The following is an 8,509-nucleotide window of genomic DNA, read 5'->3' on the forward strand; positions in this document are numbered from 1 at the left end:
CAGCCGCAGCAAAGACATAGGAGAAATCGGTTGAATCAGTTGGAAGAGGATATGAGGGTACAACGCCAAGAGATGGATGCTTTTCGGTATAGGACCGATACATTCATGGATTACATGATGGATTTCACTACGGTGTTGGCTCAGCAGTTCCCATCTGCTTCTACTTCAGGACATCCATTTCCACCTCCTCCACAGTGGCCACCTGTCTACCACTCGCCAGAGTTCCAACCACCCCACCATGATGACGACGACGAGGATGATGGCAATGACCACTGACGGTCGTTGCCCAGTGTATGTGCATTTTCCTATTTATCATGACTATTTACATCGAGGACGATGCACATGTTTAAGTTTGGGGGAGTTATTTTATTCTATCTTTGTGTGTTTATTTATTTATTTAGAGGGTTTATTTGTTTATTTGCTTTTGTGTGTTTATTTACTTAATGTATTTTTGTGTTTAATTTTTTTGGTTTATTTTGTGTGTTTGTAGTATTTTTAGTCATGAAATGTTTAATGAATTGGCCAATGATGAAATTTTTTTTTGGAAAAGCAATGTCATGCATCAAATTCATGTTAATTGACCACTTTGAAAATTTAGAGAATAATCATGAGATTTGGTGAGTTTGAGACTTAAAATTTCTATAAAACTTTGTGATTTTTATTTTGACATTGAAATAAAATTTTTGCAAACATATAAATGATTTAGGCAATCTTTGAATTCATTTGGGCCATGTATATTATTCATAAACATTCATTTGAAGCCCTTTTGAGCTTATATGAGAAAAGAGTTGTGTTTTCTTTTAATTTCTTTGGAAGCCAAGCACATTTCTTTTTGAATATATATGTATTTGGTTGATGCATTGAGACATCATTTTCACGATGATTAGAAGTCTACTCTTTGACGGTGAATTGATATTTTGTCTAGAACTATCCAAACATCACTCGAGGCGAAATACGGACAAATTATGATTTAGGAATGATTTAGGTGATTTTTGGATCGATTGAGCCTTTCAAGCTACCAAATAAATTAATTTATCATTTGTCACCTCTTTGTACTTATATGAATTTGAATGGCACACTTAAATATGTGTAAAAGACCCCCATTCAAATATTTTTTCAAGAATCCCACAATTACCAACCTTTTGAATATCTTATACAATTAATTCTTACCTTCTCAAGGGAGTAAGAATTTGAAAGAAATCGATTTTCTCCTACAAAAGAAAAATGACTAATGATACATTGTTGAAAATTGGAAAAAAAAAAAGGGGGAAAAAAAGAGATGAGATGAATAAAGAAAAGAAAAAGATAAAAATTGGAAATGGAAAGAAATAGTGGAGTGTGCAAAAGAGAAGAAATTCAATTTACTCCCTTATTTGAACTCCTAGACTTTATTTGTAGCCATGAACCGAGCCTAACATTATAACCATTAAAAATCCTATTAACCTAGTCATAGTTGTCCAATATACTAGTGGAGAATGATTGGGAGGAACTGGCCTATGGACAATCGATAAACACTGTCATTGAGTAAGAATTTTGATCAATTTTTCACACACCTCATTGCATCAAATATTTATTGGGTATCCATTTCTTGAATGAATAATTGCTTTGAACCCAATTTTTACCGAAAAAGACCTTGTGATATGTGTTTGTAAAAAAAATTTGAAATCAATTGATAATGATTTGAAACATGTTTGAAGAGATTTGAAGTTAGAAAACGAACCAATCACATAATTTTATCCGGATGAACAAGTGGTTAAATTGATTTGAATTGTAAATGCATGGTGGATTTTGAAATTATGTTGAGGCCAAGTTCTTTAAAATATTTCATGACTTGTTTGTTGTTTGTTTGATTGTTTGTTTTTGTTGTTTTATTTTGCTCGGGACTAGCAAAATCTTAAGTTTGGGGGAGTTTGATAAGTACAATTTATTGTACTTTTATTACTTGTTTTAACTTGGAATTTTGTGATTCTTGAGCAGTTTTTATTTGATATGTTGTTGTTTTTGTTATTATAGTTTGGAAGCTTAGAAATGAGAGTTTGGAGTGATATAGTATGAATTAGAAAGTGCAAAGGACAAAGAGACACGAAGCAACAGTGCTCCCGCGCTATTAACATCACTGCTCCCGCGCTGCCTGCCGAGAAGAGAGTGCACCCGCGTTGCTTACATCGCCGCCCCCGCGCTGATTGTCGAAGCATGACCGCCCCCGCGGTCATGCAAGCGCCGCACCCGCGGTGTCACCTAACAGATTTTTTGGCGAACATGCACCGCACCCGCGGTCATGTTAGTACCGCACCCGCGGTCATGCACAGACAACTTCCGGAAATTGTGAAACTATGGTGTGCTGCGCATGGGACTTGAAGACTTTGGTGTTTTGCGTGCAAGACTTGTTGAGGACTATAAAAAGCCTCCATTATTCATCATCTAGGGCATCTTGGAACAAAAGGAAGAGGTTGGAGGCTACAACAAAGGGATTAAAGATCAAGTGCATCCTTGGGAAAGTTCTTGCACATCTTTGGATAAAAGCTTCATTTGAACTCCAAAACTCTTGTTCTAAGTTCTTCTTTCTTTACTTTCATTGTTATTTACTATGTTTTGTTTAAGATTTGTGTGTTGTGTTATTTTTATTATGAACTAATTTTTATTTCTAGAGGAACGATGGATCAAAACTAGAAACCATGTGTGATGATTTATGATTTATGCTATATGAGATTTCCTTATTGTTCATTTGTATGTTTCCAATTTTAATGCTTTCAATTTATTGGCCATATCTTGAATGATGCTTATGTTTATAAATTATCACTTAGAAAAGGGAATTTATAAACAAGAAAGGGAAAAATACATTGATAGTATTTTTATAGTTCGGGAGGACATATAATGCTATTGAAGCCATTAAAAGACTTGAGTGCTTATTGTGTTATTTAATTATAGGTTGTTGATGGGGACATTACAATCTTTTATTAGATAATTAGTATCTGCTTAACACTCGGGAGAGGGAGTAGATGATTTTAGAATTCTTGGCTAATGAATAAGAAGGATAAATATAATATAGCTACACAAAAATACACATGGTGGATAGTTGCGTGAAATCGGACCTCTAGATCTTTTATTCCATTGTTGTTCAACTCTGTTTGGTATTACAATTAAATTTATTTTCAAAGCAGTTATTGATGCGAACAAATCTGTTATTTGATTATTCTAAATAAAATCAAGACTATTTTAATTACAAGCACTAATATAAATTTAGAAATACATTCCTCGTGGGATCGACACTTGTACTCAAAATTACATTTTACTATAACTTGACGTTGTGCACTTGCAAGCAATTAAGAAAACACGCAACATCATGCTAGCAATCAAAAGCAAGGAAAGAAAACACATTCTACCCCGCTCACTAGCTCTTATCTCAATCTCAAGGATCTATCGCTCTGATACCACCTGTTGTGGGGACCCGGACGCTAATCAAGTTCTTAATCATCATTGGGACTAATTAATCAATTAAAACAGGGTCTAAATTTTTTTTAAAATGCGGAACGTAGTGACATACAACATATATACATATCAGTATATAAAATACAAATCCTGTATTTCAACATTTATTCAAACTAGGGTTTAAAACTAAAGTCAAGTGTTTAACCCTACACCTAGTCCAAGTCCCGTGCCACCACTCTAATCACGATCTAGCTCTTCATCTCTTCGACCCTGGACCTGTCCCACCTGTTGTCAAGTACACATACAGACAAGACAACAGCCGGATATACCGGTGAGAATATAATCCTCAGTATAAATCAATGAAACATGCAATCATATAAACAATATAAAGCATGTAATCAGGTAACATGAATATGTATCAAAATCTGAAACATAAACAATACCAAATCAAACTGTCGACATCAATCATAATTCAGACTAGACTCAATCCTAGTCTAGGGATCCCGGTTTCCAGATGTGGTATTCCTATATCGAATTCCGTAAAGGATGGAACCATAATCTCTATTACTCGATATAACCAGTGCCCTGGTATTCCTATATCGAATTCCGTAATAGAAGAATTCCAATACCCTTTACTCGATATAACCAAATATGGTGTTCCTATATCGAATTCCGTAATAGATTCCATTACTCGATATAACCAAACATCCAGTGTCCTGACCTAACCGTCAAGGACTGTAGTTCTATCGCTATCATCCTATCTTGTGACATCGTGCAATGTGCCGTGGCGATACCACCACTATCCGGCACTTCTGTCACAAGATAACTCGTCTAATACCTGTCATCTAAATTCAAGAGAACAAGTACATTAATCAATGTAATGCAAATATCCATGCAATAAAATAAAGTATGTGATTTAGGGAAACCCAAGTCTAAACCGACTCAAGTCCATCTCCCAATACCACATTGACTTATACCTTTCTTTCGTCGATTTCTGGCTCGGTCGATGTCCTGAACTCACAGCCTGTCTGGCAATGACAATATCAATAATCTCATATCAATATACCGTCCAAATCAATAACAATCTGATCAATCTGGACTTAATTCAAAATCAACGGTATAACGGTACAATTTCAATATCCCCGTCAATACCAAGTCAACAGATAATAGTTACAATCCATAACTCATATCCAATACAATCCGTAATCCCGTCACAATTCAAATCTGTCCGGTATAAATCACTATACCCCAGAAAATTCATAACAATTCCATAATCAGTCCGTTTCTAAATCTGACTTCGATTCTATGATGTCTAATATGTCAAGAACATCATATATGAATTCCATTCAATTCTGACAATATCATAATTTCAAAGCATGTCAAAACGTAGCAAAACTTACGTCCAGTTGTAGCGCTAGGAACTCAATACCGAAGTCGGAATCAAAATCAGACGGACGGATTTCTCCGAAAAGGCGTAAGGATTTTCTCCTTTCTTCTTCAGACCCTTTTTCCAGATTTTTACCTCTGAAAACCGACTTGCATGCTTTATATATATCCGTGCATGCATAAGGCGAAGTGGCACAATTTCCGCACAACACGCAGCACCGCGGGTGCGGTCGCTGCTGCACCGCGGGTGCGGTCCTGCACCGCGGGTGCGGTGCTGTTACCTACCGCGGGTGCGGTACTGCTTCGGCAGAATTGCACACCCTACTGCCCATGCACCGCGGGTGCGGTGCTTCCTAGGCCGCGGGTGCGGTGCTGCTCACACTGCACATTACATAATTTCGTTCTGAATACGTTTCTCGGTGTCCCGATTAATCCCATCATAATCACATGAAATGATAAATCAATCATCGATAATTACAGTGATTAATTCTTGGGCATTACAATGTCCAACAAAATTAAGTATTTATATACTTTTTTATTAATTAAAAGGGTAAAAATGTAAAAATGCATGAAATATGTAGTAAAAACTAAGTTGGTTTTTTGTCAGGTACTAAAATACAAAAAAAAACTGTTTGGTACTGAATCTTAAATAAATCTTGGACAGATGTATTTTTCTACAAATTATCCTAAATAAATCTTGGGTTCGAATATTTTAAATGGATAGATAACTGTTGAAAACAAATTATCTCATATGGTTTCAATTTGGCTTCATTTAGTGTTAATTTAGATTTAATGTGACTGAAAAATTGATGATATATATATATATATATATATATATATATATATATATATATATATATATATATATATATATAAGGCTCGTCTGATACTAAAACCTCAAGTTCGAAACACAATGTTTAGTATTAGATTTAATTATAACAAACCTCTTTTTTCAATTTGCGAAAAAATTGTTGTTATGAAGCTTAAAATAAATTGTTTAAAAGGAATCAAATAATTTAATTTCATTCGATTTTTCCAATATATAGTAGATGAAGTATAAGGGCAATTCAGGGACATAGCCACCCTAAAAGCTGGAATGACTCCAAACCCGATGTCAATTTTTTCGAACATTAGTAAATGAAAGTTTTTTTTTATCTAATGTAGCAAAATAATAAAATTATTAGACTAAATTTAACTTGATTTCAATTACCAAATCAGAGTGTACTAATATAAAGAATTTTTTTTTCGAAAAACAGAGTCTTTGTCAAAATTCAGTAAATGATAGTAAATCGCCTAACAAATGAGAACATATGATATGAAAATTAGTAAAAATAAAGTGCAAATGAGATTTTTGTTCGAAATTTTCAACAAAGAAAATATAAAAAGGGTTATTATGCTTAGAAAACTTTGTTGGGTGAGTTTTTGGCAATTTCCTGAAAAATTTAATATCAAGTATTTATAGAACGTCGATATTCAATTTATAATGTAGATTTTAATAACTATATTATTGATTTTATACCTAAAAAATACGTCTATAACTTATAATTTTTTCACAATTTATTTTCTTAACATTATTCACTCAAACAATTTTTCGAATATTATAATTATTTACAAGATCGTGATATAATAATTTTTTGTGTTTTAGCGAAATAATAAAACAAATAAAATTTCTTATGAAAAAGGTTTTGTGTATCGTACCACAAGTAGGGATGGCAATTTCCTCCGAACCCGTTGGAGGATCCGATACTCGACCCGAATAAAAGAGGGTATGGAGGGATTTTTAGACCCGATTAAATAATTGGGTAATCGGGTATGGGGATTTTCGGGTTTGGGTATGGAGGCGGGTTTGATATAATCCGACCCACGCCCTACTCGAATACCCGTTTAAATTAATATATAAATAAATATATACATATATATATATGTATGTATATATATAGTAATTATATTTATTTATATTAAAGATTTATTTTCTCAAATCCAAGTAAATCGATACTTTTTCTTTTCTCTTCCTTTTCACTTTCACTTTTACGTTCAAGGTTTTAACGCTCTTTTATTTTTCATTCAATTTCTCATCTTCTTCATTGGTAAGTTTATTCCATGTGTGATTTTAAAAATAGAAAAATAATTTATTTTTGTTAAATTGCATACTTTTGTTCAATTAATATAAACTATTTTTAATATTTTGTTATTTTTTTTATAAAGTTTACTCTGCAAATTTTTATCAACAATAATTTTTCTTATTGTTCATTTAAATAATTTTTTAAATATTCATAACTTCATTGAAACAATTTAAATTTGAAAAAATTCAATTGTATATGATAATAGGGTATTTGGGTAGGATATGGATATCCGATAATCCGATGGGTATGGGGATGGAGATGAAAGTCAATACCCGATGGGTATGGGGATGGGTATGGGGATTAATTTAATAAATGGGTATGGGGATGGATGTATCAAATCCGACCCATACCCTACCCATTGCCATCCCTAACCACAAGAGCGCTGATCTCACACCACCATATTTCCCAATTAGCCCAAGATTGAATTCTTTTCTAACTACATCACTGGACCCATTAGTCGTCGTTTTATCGAAATTTATAACTGGCTTCTACAATACTATTTGAATATTTCATTTCACTACATTTGACTTACAATTTATAATGATCGAAAGAATTTAACATATTTGTAAAAAAAAAGGCATATGCAATGTTATCATAATTTATAGGTAATTATGTTTTTAAAATATTTTTAGAAAAAAGCTTAGGCAATAAGATAATTATTTTTTTAAAAAAAATGGAAACAGCGGTAGGAAAAGTTTGGTAAAGGAAAGCCAATATTGGAATAATGCACAAAGGGGAGGTGATAATGTGACAGCGGTACATTGACACGTGTCAGCATGTGAGTGCGGCAGCAGAGGAATGTGAGGTGGATGTGGTACCGTCGGATTACGGAGGAGTGGACACCCAATCTCCCAATTATTACTATATTATAATAATAATAATTAATTCTTAAATTTAAAATGAAAAGATGATCCTACAAAAATCTATTGATATGAATAAATAAAATATATGTATCTAAAATCACCTTTCACAATCGCTAGGCTTTGACAATTTTTGTAAGTGGAAAAAGCGTAGGATGAGTCAAAATTTCCATGAGTTTAATTTTAAAATTTATTCACACAAATACACACACACACACACACATATATATATATATATATATATATATATATATATATATATATATTTTATCTGTAAAATGGGTCAACCTTACCAATATTCATAATAAAATGTAATATTTTTAACGTAAAAAGTAATATTTTTAATGAATGACCCAAATAAGAGATATGTCTCACAAAATACGACTCGTAAGACCGTCTCATACAAATTTTGGCATTTATTTAATATTTCGGTGATTTTAATTTTCCTTTGGTTGTCAATTTTATTTTACACTCAAACATAATTTTTCCAAATTATTAAAATTTCACTTCATATATATATATATATATATATATATATATATATATATATATATATATATATTAAATTACTAACTATTAAAAAATTATTATATATACATACAACGCGTGATTGCTAGTTAAATAGTAGAAAAGCGGCCTCGAAAATTCGTGGCGTAACACAGCATGATAAAATTTTGGGATAAGGTTTATGAATATTTAGTTAAATTTTGG

The sequence above is a fragment of the Primulina eburnea genome, chromosome 1 (genome assembly GCF_022965805.1).
Source record: "Primulina eburnea isolate SZY01 chromosome 1, ASM2296580v1, whole genome shotgun sequence".
Taxonomy (NCBI): Eukaryota; Viridiplantae; Streptophyta; class Magnoliopsida; order Lamiales; family Gesneriaceae; genus Primulina; species Primulina eburnea.